The sequence below is a fragment of the Panulirus ornatus genome, chromosome 46 (genome assembly GCF_036320965.1).
Source record: "Panulirus ornatus isolate Po-2019 chromosome 46, ASM3632096v1, whole genome shotgun sequence".
NCBI classification, from domain to species: Eukaryota; Metazoa; Arthropoda; class Malacostraca; order Decapoda; family Palinuridae; genus Panulirus; species Panulirus ornatus.
The window spans coordinates 1,167,341-1,186,204 of NC_092269.1; the positions used below are offsets into that span (position 1 = coordinate 1,167,341).

Here is an 18,864-nt window from a genome sequence, read left to right on the forward strand (position 1 = left end):
CCCTAAATTCCTTTACAGCCATATCAGCACTTCCGTACAACCCATAACACCCCCTTTACAACCCTCATCATATCCTCGTTTATAGCACATACAACCCATCCTACCACACGCACGGCCCCCATCCTGCCGTGCACTGCAGGAACTCGTCGTTCAGACTTCTATTTTTTCCTCTTCCTGAGGTGAGAAAAAAAAAAAAAAAAAACATTCCACAGGGGACTCCCCCGTTCTGGACAAAGGTCAAAGGGTAGATCCTAACACGGTCTCGTAACATGAGTGTTCGAGAGCCCCATCCCCCTGGGGGAAGAGGAGTGTTGGAGAGCACCCACGGGGGAAGGGAAGAGGAGTTCTGGAGAGCCCCCTGGAGGATAGGATCGTTAGAGAACCCCCAAGGGAGAGGATGAATGGAGAACCCGTAAGGGTAGAGGACTGATGGAGAATCCCAAGGGCGATGAAGGGTATCAGAGACCCCCAGTCTGGAGGTAGATGAATACAGGAGAATTCTCAGGGCTCCAGGGAGTGGTGACTGTTGGAGATACCCTGGGGGAACTAACCGTTAGAGGACCCCACGAAGAGGATTGCTGGAGAGACCAGGGATAACACGAATGATGGGGAGTTGCAGAGGAAGACCACTGTTGGAGAAGCCAGGAACCCAAGAACGTCGTACCAGACGCAGGAAAGAGTAGCCATTGTGAGAAGCGTCCTTGTTATACATGCCATGCATCGCTGTCAGCCTTACGGCACTGCTGTGTCTGAACTTAAGCTATCGTCACTGCCAATGCCACTCTGTCATACTCACTGCCATGATCATGTGTTGTGTACCTGACAGTGACCATGTCGCTGATGGAACCATTTGAACTATAGAGAGTCACGGGGTGGGAGAGGTGGGGGCCGAGGGCCTGGATGCACTGAGGAGCTCATGGAAGGAGATGGTAGCGTCTCCTGGGGCAACAATGGGTGTGTCTGAAGATATGGTGAGCCCGACAGTGCAAGACGGGTGTCACAGTCTTGTGCCCTGAGAGCAAGAGAGAGGAGGAGGAGGGTGGATATAATGGACATCAAAAGCCTGAGAAGATTATGTTGTGTGAGGAGACTGGATCGTGTGAGGTATGAGTGTCAGACAGAAGTGTGGTAGGAAACGCAGTTTCATAGACTGAGAAGGCCGATCACGATGAACTGAAATGGTTCGGGTAAATGAGAGAAGAAAGATGTGGGTATGAGGCGGAGGGAACTTGGATGGGGAAGACACTGAGAAGAAAAAAATGGAAAGATGGGAGTGAAGGAGGCCTTACGTTATCAAGCCAGAACATTCAAGAGGGAGAGAAGCCGACATCGGCTGGAATGAACTCGATCAATGTGGTATAGCAGGGAGCGACGTGGTTAAAGAGAAAAAAGGCATATGGTGGAGGTAAACCCTGGTGTTATCTGTCATCCCAGCCTATGGATAATGGCATTTGGTTTCGCTGCATTATAGATTAAATCTAGGGAGTGGATGTGACCAAATGAGGTGGAGTAAATGATGATGACAGATCATATATGTACATATAATGTGGTCTACCTGGAGGCAGGCTATTAGTGACCTTACATAGTACGTGAAGGTGACCTTAAGATTAGTGCGGGGTGTCCAGCAAGTGTTCAGCTGGGGAGGGGGGGGGGGGGTGGAAAAACTGGGCTGACGGGTCTGCATTCCTCCCTCCCAGGTGTGGTGTAGGTGTACGCAGACCCTGGGGGTCTCCTGCAGCTGCCATATATATACATACATATACTCACATACGCACACAGGAGAGGAAAGACAGGATACACACAGACAAGGTTACGGGACAGAATGACACGAATGTAAAGTTCTCGCCACGTAACACGTATATAATAATCACACACACACACACACACACACACACACACACACACACAGAGAGAGAGAGAGAGAGAGAGAGAGAGAGAGAGAGAGAGAGAGAGAGAGAGAGAGAGAGAGAGAGAGAGAGCAAAGATCAATGATATTACTAGAAACAGAAAAAATACATAACAATAACAACTGAGTGCGCGATCAAGGGAATAATAATAACAATGTTTCAGAACAAAATGAAAATGAATATCATACATAAGTATATCAGAAGTGTCATGATATTCACGTGAGAAGAATAAAGTGTAACAAGTTGGCAACCATGTGCAATGACGTGTCCATAAAGGAAGCGGAGGACATCACATTAAGACCTTTTGTTTATGCAAATAACAAGTTAAAGTTCATCTGGTGCCTTTTCATACATCCAAAGGGTAAGAATCTGCAAATACGTCAACTGATCCACACACAGCATCCGTCAGCACCACCACCTCCCACACACACACACTGATGCTGTCTCACCTCGGCAATTAAAGTGTTGGCAAAATACGACATCTGTTTCTATCCTTCCAGACCCAGACTGTGGAACTCTTTGCCTCCTTATGTTCCCCAGACTCCTACTGTCTCTCATCCTTCAACAGACGGCTCCATCATTACTTAAAGTACGAAGGATACTTTCTTACCTTCTCACCGGCTGCTCCAACCTTGGTAAGGGTACCAGTACACCGTGGTTGTGGTACCAGTACCCCGTGATCTGGGTACCAGTGCCTCGTGATCTGGGTACCAGTGCCCCGTGATCTGGGTACCAGTGCCTCGTGATCTGGGTACCAGTACCCCGTGGTCGTGGTACCAGTACCCCGTGATCTGGGTACCAGTGCCTCATGATCTGGGTACCAGTACCCCGTGATCTGGGTACCAGTACCCCGTGATCTGGGTACCAGTACCCCGTGATCTGGGTACCAGTGCCTCGTGATCTGGGCACCAGTGCCCCGTGATCTGGGTACCAGTACACCGTGGTCGTGGTACCAGTGCCTCGTGATCTGGGTACCAGTACCCCGTGATCTGGGTACCAGTACCCCGTGATCTGGGTACCAGTACCCCGTGATCTGGGTACCAGTGCCCCGTGATCTGGGTACCAGTACCCCGTGATCTGGGTACCAGTACCCCGTGATCTGGGCTTTTTTATGCAAAGAAATAGATGTCGGGTGTGTCAACTATCAGCTGAGGTTTGTTAGGTAGGTTTTTGTGACCAGTTTCTCTCGAGGACGACACTGGCTTTCAACTATCTATTATCTTTTTTTATCAAAATGTTAATTATAATCATACATGACGTCAACACCATAGTGCCTCCCCAAGGGTCTTCAACCTGTCTTAAAAAGGTCCTTGAAATTCGAAGCCCCTTTCTCTTGGACACCAGACGAAACAAAAACCACACAGCCACAGTACACGACTTCATGAACATGGTAGAATTATACGACGGTAGAAATTCCGTCCCTGATCATCGAAGGAAGAGTTGAATACACTGGATCCAGATACCACCCGGGTTCTTACAGACAGGGATGTGGTTTCCTGTGACCCAGGCAAAACTTGTGTATATCATGAGAGGCCAAAGACTGTGCAATGGTAGACGTCAACACGAAATCTAAAAACCAAATACAGTGACATCTGACCTGTCCACCTCCGCACCTCAGCTGGACTGAAGGAACAGGAATTTATGAACAATATGTATTTATGAATTTTTTTTGTATCCATATGAATGGACGGAGAGTACATTCTAGTTGAAGAACTATTCGTTCGAAAGGAGTCCACCGTTTCCCTGCTCCTGCATGGAGCGCAGCCCCGGAGCTACAGGAGCCTGATAAAAGGGGTCTTGGGGTTGTATATCAACATTTCATACAGAGTTAGACAACAAACTATAACAAACTAACACAGGAATATAGGATGATAATGACTTCACTATTATCAGGTTTCATTAAGCAATTCATCGCGTCATTATTTACCATAAATGATTTAACCACGATGACCCAGCCTATCGTTTGTTTTTGTATCAGTATGGTCGTAATCACATAAGAAGGTAACAGTACTTCCTACCAGATGACTTACGATCTTGCACTTGGATCATTAAAGGTCAAAGCAACAAACATCGTCTCTGGCTATATTTGGTCAGCGGTGCCTATAATGTTGGGCAGCTGGTGGACATTCCTTTCTTATGATAGTAAGTATAGAGATCTGGGGACTATCTATGCGTTTTTTTTATCATTTTTGGCTTAAGAGGAGAGAGAGAGAGAGAGAGAGAGAGAGAGAGAGAGAGAGAGAGAGAGAGAGAGAGAGAGAGAGAGAGAGAGAGAGACTTTTAACAACAAACCTAGGCCATCATCAAGGCTCTAATCCATACCATCTTGGTAAGTCAGGTGACTTACATTACTCTTGTTGTATATCATGGTTACGACCTGTGACGGATGATCCGCGTTACGTCTCGCATAGGAGGACTACGTTACAAAGAGTTACGGCCGGCCTGTTACATCTGGTATTTGTTACATTAAGTTACGGACGCACCAAGGTAATCATAATTATTAGCCATGACAATTATAACAATCACTTTTATGACATAATTAATATTTGATTCCACGTTTGGTTATTCAGTCCTACCAACAACAGATACTAATATCTTCTATAATCATAATAACACATTTCCAAAGACAAACTCATTCGCTTGGGATATAATCAGCACTGTTATATCAACTTGCCTCCTTTCCATTTTTGCTGTAGTGCACCGGGAAAACATTTCAGATGTTTTTCTTTATAATATATATACATACATGACCAAGATACGTAGACCCTTACATGGTACATAAGTCCATCATATTTACTTTCTCTCTGAAAGAGCGAGCACTACAGTGGCGATCAAGTTCCTCTCCTTAGCCAAGGTTGTTGTCTTATCTCTCTCACTGACACACACGTGGGTTGCTGGAATTCAAACCACAAACACACACACACACACACACACACACACACACACACACACACACACACACACACACACCATCCCACACATGACACTTGACAACACGTAACTGACATGACCACTATACCCTTAACTCAAGATTTTCCTTGCGGTAAGCGCTACGTGCTAGCTCTTGCCAGTGTAGCAATAATGTCATAGGTACTCTCTCTCTCTCTCTCTCTCTCTCTCTCTCTCTCTCTCTCTCTCTCTCTCTCTCTCTCTCTCTCTCTCTCTCCCACTCCCCTTACTACCACAACACTAGTTAAGATCAGTCGGGGATACGGGTCGTGCCGCACGCCAGCCCTCGTCAGGGCCGCCTTGTTGCTGGCCCTATTTTCCTTTGGGGTGCCATGTTGTTGGTGGTAATAGTTAGCAGGGGTTAAGGGGAATCTGGCAAGTGATTCTGGCCTTTATTGCCCCCCCAACAGTTCCTTCTGGTCGTACGTGAACTGTCTAGTGAGCCAGGCTTCTGGTCTTGCTGTTGTCTGTGTATAGGGGAGGTCTGTCTGTCTGTCTGAGGGGAGGGAGGAAGTTTGTGTGTCTGGGGGGAGGTCTGTGGGTGAGGAGAAAGGGTCTGTGTGTGTAGGGGAGGGTTGCGTGTCTGCAGGAGGTCTGTGTGTGTGTGTGTGTGTGTGTGTGTGTGTGTGTGTGTGTTAAGGACGGGTCTGTGTGAGGGTGTACAGGCCTTTGTGTTTGTGCTGGAATGTGAAACTTTGTGAATTGTTTACACCTGATGAGGCGGATGTCCTTCGTGAAACATACTGTGTATTGTAAAGTTTCAAGAAAACGATGCGAACCCGTAAGGAGGTAGTGTTAGCCCTATATAATCAGCAGCAGTAACAAGGAGTAGTGATCTGTTTATGTAATCGTGATATTAAGCAGCACAATGATCAACAATGAACGAACAAGCCGAAGACCTAAAACATATAGTATCAATCACATCCTCTCTCTCTCTCTCTCTCTCTCTCTCTCTCTCTCTCTCTCTCTCTCTCTCTCTCTCTCTCTCTCTCGCTCTCTGAGTTAATAAAGTCTTGAGCTGTATCAACAGACCCCCTCAGGGTTAGACAGTTTGCTACGCGAGTACGATAGCACGACATCCTGACCTCAATTGGTACGATAACAACCCCTATAGCGTACGAGAACCTAACCCTTTCAAGTATGGTAACTGATATCCTTAAACGTTGAGTTAATCCCTTGAGAGGGAAAATCTGATGCCGTGAGTACAATGATGATCTCTGGCGTTAGATTATCTAAGTGGTTGAGTGAAGTGCCTCACATGATGGGTTTGAGGCCCAGGCTTGTTCTCCGTGAGGACACGCAACCCTTCCCTCACATATACGTACACATCAGAAATGTTATCTTAATTTTCGTGTATCTATAAATAAAATTAATTCATTCTTTTCCCGTACAGACACACATTTATCCTCATCTTCAACAGGCCACATTAGTCACTGTTCTCTTAATCATCACCAGCGGAGGGGCACCATGTCTTTCATCTTCAAGTAAGGATAGTCACTGTTTCCTTCACCAAGAAAGAAAGGTTTAAACTTTGGCGTTACCGGACTCCGCCTGCAAGAGGTTACTCTCAACGAGGCTGTATCCTTGCCAGCGGGCGGATAAGGACACAGTGTCCAGGAAGACATTTTTGTCCCAAAGAGACTCTTCGTCCCCTGCTCCTGCGTGTAGTGGCCCCGTAAGAGAAGAACGAAAGGATGTATAACTAAATCATTTCGTCGTACGAACTGTCACAGTGATATTCACATCAGAGATGGATAATCATTACCTTGTTCAGTCTTACGTGCGAACATCCAATCCCTCCATTCATTGCGCCAGGCCCTGCCTCCCTACCCCCACCTTCTCACCAGGGGGAAGTCAGTGGGGTCGGCCGGAAGGAGCCAAGGCAACCCCGATTTTTTGGGCTTCACATTTGGACGCCATTTTTGCTCGTCAGTGGTTCTGACTTTTTCCAATTTCAGTGTGGGAGTGTCATGGTGGCCGCAGTGGGTGTAATTAGAGTCCTGGGGATGTGTCCGTAGTGGGGGGTCCGGTAGAGCGAAGACCTTATGTTCTTGTGGTCTGAAACGTTTTGAAATACCTTCCTGCCTTTCGCAACCCGTCAGTCCCCCACACATACTCGCAAGAATCTTCGCGTTATTTACACCACAGAAAAGAGAACGTAAACAGCGATGTTAGAAGCGATATCTAAAGAAAAGCCTAAGAAATCTGAGGTTTTGAACGAAGTATTTCATGCTATTCGATCGCCTCCGGTCAAGGTGTAAACTAAGAGGCCGCCTCCATTACCTAAAGATAAAAAAAAAATCAGTTTAAAATTTTCCCGCGCTCACGAGGGCATCCATTCCTAACGTTCTCGGCAAAACGGAAGTCTTCAAAAAATCTAAAACCATATCTAGATATCACGTCTTCAGTAATCCAAACTCTGCCATAAGAACATTCTTAATGGATTTATATACTGAGAAGATATTTGATAAAGACAATACGTTGCAGGAGATCCTCTTCTCTGGCCTTCCCGCCAAAGCGGAAGTCTTTGGAACAAAGTCGCTCCTTGATGCGCAACCGGATGTTTGTCTAACGGACAGCCTGCTACGCAAGCCTATTATATATCGACCCTGAGCCACGATGTGCGAGGAGGAGGAGGTGGTGGGGATCTCGTCATTCTTATGATAGCAGAGAAAGATGGAACACTCTTAAAGGTCTGTAGTAAGATCTTGCTCTTTTCGGGGTCTAAACCAGGGGTTTGTTTACCTTATGTTCTATGGTTTAAGATGGTTATGACAACACACAAAATGCCTGCTTGCTCGCTTGCTCTCAACACTGTAAATAAATATTAATCTCTACTACTCTCGTCCACTGTGCTTGTACTGAGGCACAAGTGTACGTACAAAGAGAGACAGAGATCAAGGGCCGTGGGCGGACATGCAGTGTCAAAGGGCCAAGGAAAGTATGAGATACAGAGGACACAGGCAGCATTATGGTCCTGCTGTGTCGAAATCTAGTGTACAGAAAGTTAGGGCACAGAAAGTCAGGGCACAGAATGTTAAGGCACGAAAAGTCAGGGCACGAAAAGGAGTGAATGTAATGTAGTAATAAGAGACAAACACATTTTGAAAAGAAAAAAAATTGTGAATGTCTATGTAGTTTCATAAACTCATCATCGACAAATTATCAAGTGAAATAACAAATCAGAATGAAGAATCACTGAAGAACGGTAAGCTACAGATGAAGAACTGAATGCTGAATATCATTATTTGTACTGTTGAAAATTCCCTACTTTCTCCCTCCCAACACTACTTACTGGAATGTATATGTGAACTTGGAAAGCACTGAACCCATTACAAGATATAAAGGTAGATCCATGAAGGATCTAAAACCATTACAATGTATAAAGGTAGACCCATGAAGAATCTACACTCATTGATAGCTTATGACCTCAACGACGTCATATCCTGTATGATCTAAGAGTGTGCCGAAATCCTATATGTGTCACTTCAGATATCTTTTGAAAAACATATCGATAAGGAATCAGTACCAAGGTGAGCTTTGTACTCTTACAAACGATCGAAAGAGACCTTACAAGTTTGTTAAGTTATCTAACACACGAAAACGTACCTAGGTACACGAATACACGCACATGTCAGAAACAGACCGACCTCTCCTCTCACGAATTTGGCCCTAACTTTCACTCTCCTCTCTCTCTCTCTCTCTCTCTCTCTCTCTCTCTCTCTCTCTCTCTCTCTCTCTCTCTCTCTCTCTTATCTATCTATCTATCTATCTATCTCTCACTCCTAATCAGACTTCAGCTCTCTCAACCACAAACTCAACACACCCTAACTCTCTCAAGAGGCCTCTTCTACTATTCCACTCTCACTATAGTTTCCTCTTACCCTCTCTTACTTTATGCTACCTCTCACCACTCTCACTCCACGCCCCTCTCTTTCATTCTCTCTCCAGCCATCTCTACACAACTCTCTCGTCACGCTTCACTCTCCTCTCACTTTAACTTCTCGTCCCATCTTTCGCCCTTAATCTGGCTCCCTCTCACATGTTCTTTCTCCAGCTCCCTCCTCCCATCTTCTAGCAGTGGCTGACACCCCTCACCCAATCCTCCTTCTAACACAGTTTGTGATCCTGTCCCCCCCCCCCCCAATGCCTCTCCCACGCGGCCTTGCTCCTCTCCCACTCTCCCAAGCCTCTCCCACGTGTCCTTGCTCCTCTCCCTCTCCCAGATTAAGGGGCGTCTTCGTTTCTCTTGTCTGGAGAAACAGTAACACATCCAACATGAACCAAATCGCCGAGTTTAATCCTTCGGCTTATCTCTATTTAGGGTCTTGTGGATGATTGTGAAGAGGCGACGCAGAATGAGATGGAGAGAGAAAGAAAGAAGAAGAAGAAGAAGAAGAAGAAGAAGAAGAAGCTTCGGAGGAAGAAGCGAAGAAGAAAAAAAATATGCCGTTGATTAGGAAGAGGAGAAGGGAAGAAGAAGAGGGTGAGAGGGAGGGAGGAGGAGGATGACGGGGGAGTCACGGGAGAGTTGGCAACCTGAGCTGTGCCCGGAAGTCGAGCCTGGACCACCCGGGAATGAATGAGCTTCTAGGGCTTGACCCGGTCCTCTGACTCCCTCATCTTCGTCCTCTCCCTCAACCCTTCGTCCTCAACTTTCTTCCTCCATTTCTACCTCCTCATAACTCGTTCCTTCATTTATACGTGTAAATACAATTGGGACTCACTTCCCTCCCCATCTGACAGCGTAAGAACGCAAGGGGTGAGAGTACAAGGCGTAGAATCGCGTAGAGATGCTGAGGCTACGCCAGGGCACGGCGTATCGCTCTAGTATTACCAATTAGGTCATATTTGTAAATAAAGTCAGCAAGTGCATAGCGGACAGGGGCTCCGGTCACCTCATCAGCTAATGTCGCCTGGTACGGCTTCTGTTGCTGCCCCCGCCACGTAATACTGGGATAAACCTTCGTTCTGGCGAATCACTTGTATCTCGATCATTAGCAATACAGAGTGCTGATCCCACGTATGTATTTAGTAAATGAGTTTAGATTAGATGTAAACCTCAGTCTGACTGTATCATACACTACAATGTGTATCTATAAAAATCCTCTTTTCATTCCCAGTTGGTTCTCCAGCCTGTGTGTGCCAACATCTTTAACAAACAAACAAGTGCCTCAGTTGGACACATCTACACGCTACCTTGTCGTGTATGATGTATTCAAACCAAAGCCCGCCATCCACACCTAAACCTCACAGACTATCCCATGGTTTGCCTTGACCTTTCATACGTCCTGGGTCAGCACACTGACAGCGTGTCGCCCCTCTTCATCACTTCGATCCAATTCGTTCTACCCTACAGACACCCGACATCGTCATGGGTCTGCTTCTCCTCCTCCCACTACTCCTGTAATGCAGATCCTCTTCGTCGGTCATCTTCACTCATCCTCTCCATAAGTATGAACCATTCCAGCACACCCAGTCAGCCAGCCAGCTCCCTCAATCAGACTGTTGCTTACTTCTATATATACACCTCTCTGACAATGCCATCTCCTGCACGAACATCCCACCTCACAACATACAGTTCTCAAGCACTTCATCTCCAACATGTCCACATTCTTTGTTTCCTTTGCATTCAGGGTCCAAGACTCACGTCCATACAACATCTTTGGGACAACGATACCTTCACATGGTTCCATCCGCTGTCACGTACATTATAAAGGTACCTACGGCACCCGACTTCTGCCAAAGTCCTCCCCATTTACCGACATGATCAAACCACCCTGTCTTATCCTCTTACTGCACTGCATTACCTTTTACTCACATCATCTGCCAACTTCCTCCCAGATACAGACACCAGCTTATACACACTCTCTCTCTCTCTCTCTCTCTCTCTCTCTCTCTCTCTCTCTCTCTGAGTCTGCCACTACAAACGTGTCATCAGCAAACAGCAATAGACTCGCCTCCTGTGCCACCTTACTCATGTTTTGCTGGATTTTTCTGACGGTATTCTGATATTTCTGATTCTCTAATTAAAACCTGCCTTTTAAAATTGGTGAGGTCGTACCTGTCAAAAAATACATACTAAAGTAAAGAGCAGCGAAGCTTCGTGGTGTGGGGATAGAAACTGGCGTCACAAAGGTTCATCCTTTACTTGCTAACGGCCACATAATAAAATCATATGAAGCAGCGGCTCAGTTTACTGCATTGCAATTTGACATTTGAAGAGATTACTCAACTTATGTTTCATCCGTATACAAGATGGTTTGTCATAACCATAACAATCACTTTAGTAAGCACGTTCTTAACTGACTTAACCACTTTTTATTGTTTTCTCTTTAATAAATTGTGTTCCATTACATTGTTCTTACTCTGCAAGAGGCAATGTGGCCTGATAGTCCCAAGGAAATTGTATGTCTTGTCTACTTTAAGATCCTTATCCATTAATCTATCGACTCATCTATACTCATCATCTCTGTTCTTAAATATCATTATTCAGCTGTTTCTGTGCCTTGTTCTGTTGACGTGCTGGTATGTAGAATAACTAAATCAGTAGTTAGTTTAACATTTATGTTTCTGTGTAAAGTTAATTATGCTAAGTATGTGTTTATTTTTTGTGTTTGAAATCCGTGTATATTTTACTTCTGTGACTAAAGGATCTAAATTATCCAACACACACACACACACACACACACACACACACGTATCTGCGTCGACCCATTCGTTCAGGTGATTAACTCTTGTACCGCCAATTAGTGTAATGTACCAGTGGCGACCTCTGGCAACACCCTCCCCCCCCACCATCAATCCACTTCTTTCCCTACCCCCAACCCCAACCTCCAGGACCTCACTGTTATCTATACCCCCCTTGATTCCTCCTTCACACCCCACCCTCCTCCCTCCTTCACCAGACCCATGAATTATCCCTTCATACCCCCACTGACAATCTTCCTACTTTGCTGTTGATACGAAATTAGGTAACACATCCTCGTCAAAGACAGACTGACGAAAGGTTCAACGTAATTCAGACGAGCTGAGTGGTCAGAGGCGTGGTGAGTGGACTATGGTGTACAGAACCGCAAAGTACGTAAGGTATTTTGGTCATGAGATTATTATTAATCATGATTATATAACGCTCGGTAAAGCATTATCAGAAGAAACATACCTTGAAGTGTTTATCATTAATGACCTAAACTACGGACAACAATGTATGGTTCGATATACAGACTAATGTTAGCTTTCATACCTTGAAATACTAACTATAAAAAGATTGAAACATCTTTAGAGAAGAGAAACAAAGATAATTCCTTCACTCACAATAAAGTCTCATGAATTCTTAGAATCCTAACATCATTCTTTTAAAAAAGTGGATTCCGAAATCTAAGACAGTTTTGAAAATACTAAATGATTTAAATAACATTACTTACGGGAATTTCTTCTCAATAGATAGAATTCCAACGACCAAAAATAACGACATGGAGTTATAAAAAAAATTATATCAAAGCAACGTGGGCAATTTTTTCCCAGAGCTGCAAAACACTGGAATGATTTACCAACAGATGCTGTCACTACAGACACTATCAACACATGTAAATTAGGATTTCCCAACCATCTTCATCCTATGTACCACTTTATATCTTCGTGGACAGCTGCTTACCTTGATGCTCATAGGTACACAAGGCGAATACAGTAATCAACATCATCATCTTGCCACATTTTGTGAAACAATATGACGTCATGGACGGAGTAGTTTGGGTAATGCCCATTGGTCAGGCCTCACACTGACATCTCATAATATCTTAGTATAACGATTGTTAGCGACATTGGATAATACTACTTCTTAACAGTAATCATACAACGTACATTAATATTTCACTGGAAATAACTATAAAGTGGGGCTTCCATAACTAAAGAAATTCGTGTCTCATGCCTGCCAACCCTACCAAGACAACACATTTAAAAGGACCCATTTAAAGAATGCATTGTTTACCTTGTGAACTTATGTGAAGGTGAACGTGTCACAACAGGGAATTAGTCACCAGCTCTACTTATTATGATGACCAAATACGTAATAAAATGGTAAAAATTGAAGCAATATTTAACTATGAACGATAAGAACAGCAGTATTTGATGATACTTACGTAGGTACAGACACACAAGCTGAAAAACTGGCAGACGATCTTTATTTCTTCGGATGTTATATCGCGACGATACCTACGAAATACGAAAAAATCATGTGAACAGCAAATACTTTATTTCCTTGACTAGATAAAGGGAGTAAAGCGAGCGTCAACAATACCTCTATATAAGAAAATCAGACAAAATATTAGATCGAGACAAGTTCCTAAGAAAATCCAAACTACGTGCACGTCATTCACTGTGGCTGCCGTTAGGAAACGCACTTATATTATGATCAGCCTCACGTAATATACCTACACAGTAAAGTGTTAAACTTGCTAATGCATAACTTACGAATGTTGAATATAATTGGCGCAAATACAAGAAAATGAGGAGAAAGTCATGATCTCGCATTCACGTTTGCTGGCCCTTGTGTTCATGCGTGGTTGCCGTACTCGCCACCAGGGGAACACTGGTCCGTGGCGCACGATTCAAAAGAGAGTTTTTACGGAAGAAAGTTTTCTGCTGGTACCCTCGCTCGAGTAGTGAATAACCGGTTGTACTCACGACGTACCAGTGACCCATCCCAGTTGTACCTATCACCAGTGGTACGTATACCACAGGCTGGGAATCCTTCCTTTAAATCAGAATGAGGAAAATGCTACATACACTCACACTTGCATCACTACATACGCCTGCGGTGTTACCGGACTCACCCTGCTCGAGGTTATAATGGGAGGGAAAAATTACCTTTAACGAGACTGTATTAGTGTTAGTACAGTCTCTCACTCCAAAGGAGTCTACCTTTCCCTGATACTGGAAGAAGCGTAATCTTGGACTGCAAAAGTCTTTAGAAAGGTCATGAGTAACAATAAACCTCTCACAGAAATTACTCCTGGGATAATTATAAATAAACCATACATATTCACCGATTAAAAATTCAGCTTCGTTTCAGATCTGCGCCTTCATCCCAGGGAAGGCCCAGTGTAGGTCGGGTGGAGAACTTTACCCTTTCACAATTTCCAACATAATTTTCATGGCAGTATCCACAAAACACACACGTCTTAGCTTTCTTGCCTGCCGCGTGTTGAGCCACAGGGAGTGGTGTGTAGAGAGGTGCCTTCTGCTTCACTACCTGCATGTCAAAAATAAATGAAATTATGACCTCAGGACACTACTTACGTCCTCCAGCAGGTAACCTCGTAAAGGACCATCAGCTCACCTGTTACCCGTTCTTCCAATGTACAGCCTCTCCCTCCACTTACTCCAACGCCACCCTACAGCCTCTCCCTCCACTTACTCCAACGCCACCCTACAGCCTCTCCCTCCACTTACTCCAACGCCACCCTACAGCCTCTCCCTCCACTTACTCCAACGCCACCCTACAGCCTCTCCCTCCACTTACTCCAACGCCACCCTACAGCCTCTCCCTCCACTTACTCCAACGCCACCCTTCCTTTATTCTTCCTCCCTCACCATCCCCCAGGTCTCTCATCCTCCATTTTCCGTCATTCTCAACATCAGATGGATCTCCACCACTATATCGGGTGCTATCATTAATTACAATTGTATTATCTCCAACACTATCATCTCCAACACTATCATCTCCAACAACAAGTGATTGAAAAAGATTGCCATTCTACGACAAGATCACCATCAGTAACCTCTCCAACAGTAATTGATCAAATTCTCCAGCATATTCATCTTCACCACCATTATCTCTCAGTCACAAGCAAGTCCTTGCTCTGTTACCACCTCCAACATCAGTATCGTCTCCAACATCAGTATCATCAACATCAGTATCGTCTCCAACATCAGTATCATCAACATCAGTATCGTCTCCAACATCAGTATCGTCTCCAACATCAGTATCATCAACATCAGTATCGTCTTCAACATCAGAATCATCTACAACATCAGCATCATTTCCAATATCAGTACAGTCTCCAACATCAGTATCATCTCCAACATCTGTAGCATCTCCAACATCAGTATCGTCTCCAACATCAGTATCATCTCCAACATCAGTATCATCAACATCAGTATCGTCTCCAACATCAGAATCATCTCCAACATCAGTATCATCTCCAACATCTGTAGCATCTCCAACATCAGTATCGTCTCCAACATCAGTATCATCTCCAACATCAGTATCATCAACATCAGTATCGTCTCCAACATCAGAATCATCTCCAACATCTGTAGCATCTCCAACATCTGTAGCATCTCCAACATCAGTATCGTCTCCAACATCAGTATCATCTCCAACATCAGTATCATCTCCAACATCAGTATCGTCTCCAACATCAGAATCATCTACAACATCAGTATCATTTCCAACATCTGTATCGTCTCCAACATCAGTATCGTCTCCAACATCAGAATCATCTACAACATCAGTATCATTTCCAACATCTGTATCGTCTCCAACAACAGTATCGTCTCCAACATCAGAATCATCTACGACATCAGCATCATTTCCAACATCTGCATCGTCTCCAACATCAGTATCATCAACATCAGTATCGTCTCCAACATCAGAATCATCTACAACATCAGTATCATCAACATCAGTATCGTCTCCAACAACAGTATCGTCTCCAACATCAGAATCATCTACAACATCAGTATCATCAACATCAGTATCGTCTCCAACATCAGTATCGTCTCCAACATCAGAATCATCTCCAACATCTGTATCGTCTCCAACAACAGTATCGTCTCCAACATCAGAATCATCTCCAACATCAGTATCGTCTCCAACATCAGAATCATCTACAACATCAGCATCATTTCCAATATCAGTACAGTCTCCTCCAACATCTGTATCGTCTCCAACAACAGTATCGTCTCCAACATCAGTATCGTCTCCAACATCAGTATCATCTCCAACATCAGTATCATCTCCAACATCTGTAGCATCTCCAACATCTGTATCGTCTCCAACATCAGTATCGTCTCCAACAACAGTATCGTCTCCAACAACAGTATCGTCTCCAACATCAGAATCATCTACAACATCAGTATCATCTCCAACATCAGTATCGTCTCCAACAACAGTATCGTCTCCAACATCAGTATCGTCTCCAACATCAGTATCATCAACATCAGTATCGTCTCCAACATCAGTATCATCAACATCAGTATCGTCTCCAACATCAGTATCGTCTCCAACATCAGAATCATCTACAACATCAGTATCATCAACATCAGTATCGTCTCCAACATCAGAATCATCTACAACATCAGTATCATCAACATCAGTATCGTCTCCAACATCAGAATCATCTACAACATCAGTATCATCTCCAACATCTGTAGCATCTCCAACATCAGTATCATCTCCAACATCTGTAGCATCTCCAACATCTGTAGCATCTCCAACATCAGTATCATCTCCAACATCTGTAGCATCTCCAACATCAGTATCATCTCCAACATCTGTAGCATCTCCAACATCAGTATCGTCTCCAACAACAGTATCGTCTCCAACAACAGTATCGTCTCCAACATCAGTATCGTCTCCAACATCAGAATCATCTCCAACATCAGTATCGTCTCCAACAACAGTATCGTCTCCAACATCAGTATCATCAACATCAGTATCGTCTCCAACATCAGAATCATCTACAACATCAGTATCATCAACATCAGTATCGTCTCCAACATCAGAATCATCTCCAACATCTGTATCGTCTCCAACAACAGTATCGTCTCCAACATCAGAATCATCTACAACATCAGTATCATCTCCAACATCAGTATCGTCTCCAACAACAGTATCGTCTCCAACAACAGTATCGTCTCCAACAACAGTATCGTCTCCAACATCAGAATCATCTACAACATCAGCATCATTTCCAACATCTGTATCGTCTCCAACATCAGAATCATCTACAACATCAGTATCATCTCCAACATCAGTATCGTCTCCAACATCAGTATCGTCTCCAACATCAGTATCATCAACATCAGTATCGTCTCCAACAACAGTATCGTCTCCAACATCAGAATCATCTACAACATCAGCATCATTTCCAACATCTGTATCGTCTCCAACATCAGAATCATCTCCAACATCTGTAGCATCTCCAACATCTGTAGCATCTCCAACATCAGTATCATCTCCAACATCAGTATCATCAACATCAGTATCGTCTCCAACATCAGAATCATCTACAACATCAGTATCATCAACATCAGTATCGTCTCCAACATCAGAATCATCTACAACATCAGTATCATCTCCAACATCAGTATCATCAACATCAGTATCGTCTCCAACATCAGTATCATCTCCAACATCTGTAGCATCTCCAACATCAGTATCGTCTCCAACATCAGAATCATCTACAACATCAGTATCATCTCCAACATCAGTATCATCTCCAACATCAGTATCGTCTCCAACATCAGAATCATCTACAACATCAGTATCATCTCCAACATCTGTAGCATCTCCAACATCAGTATCATCTCCAACATCTGTATCGTCTCCAACAACAGTATCGTCTCCAACATCAGTATCATCAACATCAGTATCGTCTCCAACATCAGAATCATCTACAACATCAGTATCATCTCCAACATCTGTAGCATCTCCAACATCTGTAGCATCTCCAACATCAGTATCATCTCCAACATCTGTAGCATCTCCAACATCAGTATCATCAACATCAGTATCGTCTCCAACAACAGTATCGTCTCCAACATCAGTATCATCAACATCAGTATCGTCTCCAACATCAGTATCATCTCCAACATCAGTATCATCTCCAACATCAGTATCATCTCCAACATCAGTATCATCAACATCAGTATCGTCTCCAACATCAGTATCATCAACATCAGTATCGTCTCCAACATCAGAATCATCTACAACATCAGTATCATCTCCAACATCAGTATCATCTCCAACATCTGTATCGTCTCCAACATCAGTATCATCTCCAACATCTGTAGCATCTCCAACATCAGTATCATCTCCAACATCTGTAGCATCTCCAACATCAGTATCGTCTCCAACATCAGTATCGTCTCCAACATCAGTATCATCAACATCAGTATCGTCTCCAACATCAGAATCATCTACAACATCAGTATCATCTCCAACATCTGTAGCATCTCCAACATCTGTAGCATCTCCAACATCAGTATCGTCTCCAACAACAGTATCGTCTCCAACATCAGAATCATCTACAACATCAGTATCATCTCCAACATCTGTATCGTCTCCAACATCAGTATCATCTCCAACATCTGTAGCATCTCCAACATCAGTATCATCATTATCATTGTGGTTGTAACTTTATTTCCACGTGTCAAGTACTGCTGAAACATGAGAAGTGTTGGACCTGTTCCATTTTCAAAGTGTCTTGAATGCCATGAAAACAGACTTGCAAATAAAAGAAGTTGTCACCGGTTTTCTCACTTTCTTCTTCATTCATTAAGAATGTGGAAAGAGACGAAGAAATAAAAAAAAAACATCAAATCAATATATGTAATGATATGATCAAATAGAAATAAGAATCCTCACAAATAAGTCTGTGAAAGTATTGTTGACTGATACTATTGACGAAATTGAAAAGTTGTGTGTTTTAAAAGCTCTCATTGGTGTCACCTTAGAGATGTGGGGATGTGATGTTCACCACTGTGCCTTTATCATGCAGGAGCAGTGGACACCATACCACTTGATAAACACCTCAACACCTACCACTTAGTAAACACTACAACACACTTACCATTTAGTAAACACAACAGCACACTTACCACTTCGTAAACACTACAAAACACTTACCACTTCATAAACATTTCAACACACCACTTCGTAAACAATTCAACAAACTTGCCACTTAATAGATACTGCAATACGTATACCACTTAGTAAATGCAA

General features: G+C 43.7%; 1 protein-coding gene across 3 annotated transcripts in view; it reads right to left on the reverse strand.

Moving 5' to 3' along the window:
* Window positions 1-18,864, reverse strand: part of Tango4 (transport and golgi organization 4) — a 320,102-nt gene that overhangs the window by 269,388 nt on the left and 31,850 nt on the right. For 2 of the 3 annotated variants that reach the window (XM_071688586.1, XM_071688582.1), the window contains exon 3: window positions 12,995-13,067. The gene's annotated coding sequence lies outside the window, so the exon portion shown is untranslated. Of the gene's footprint in view, window positions 1-12,994; window positions 13,068-13,325; window positions 13,378-18,864 lie in introns of those variants that run through there. The other variant, XM_071688584.1, reaches the window with a different exon arrangement.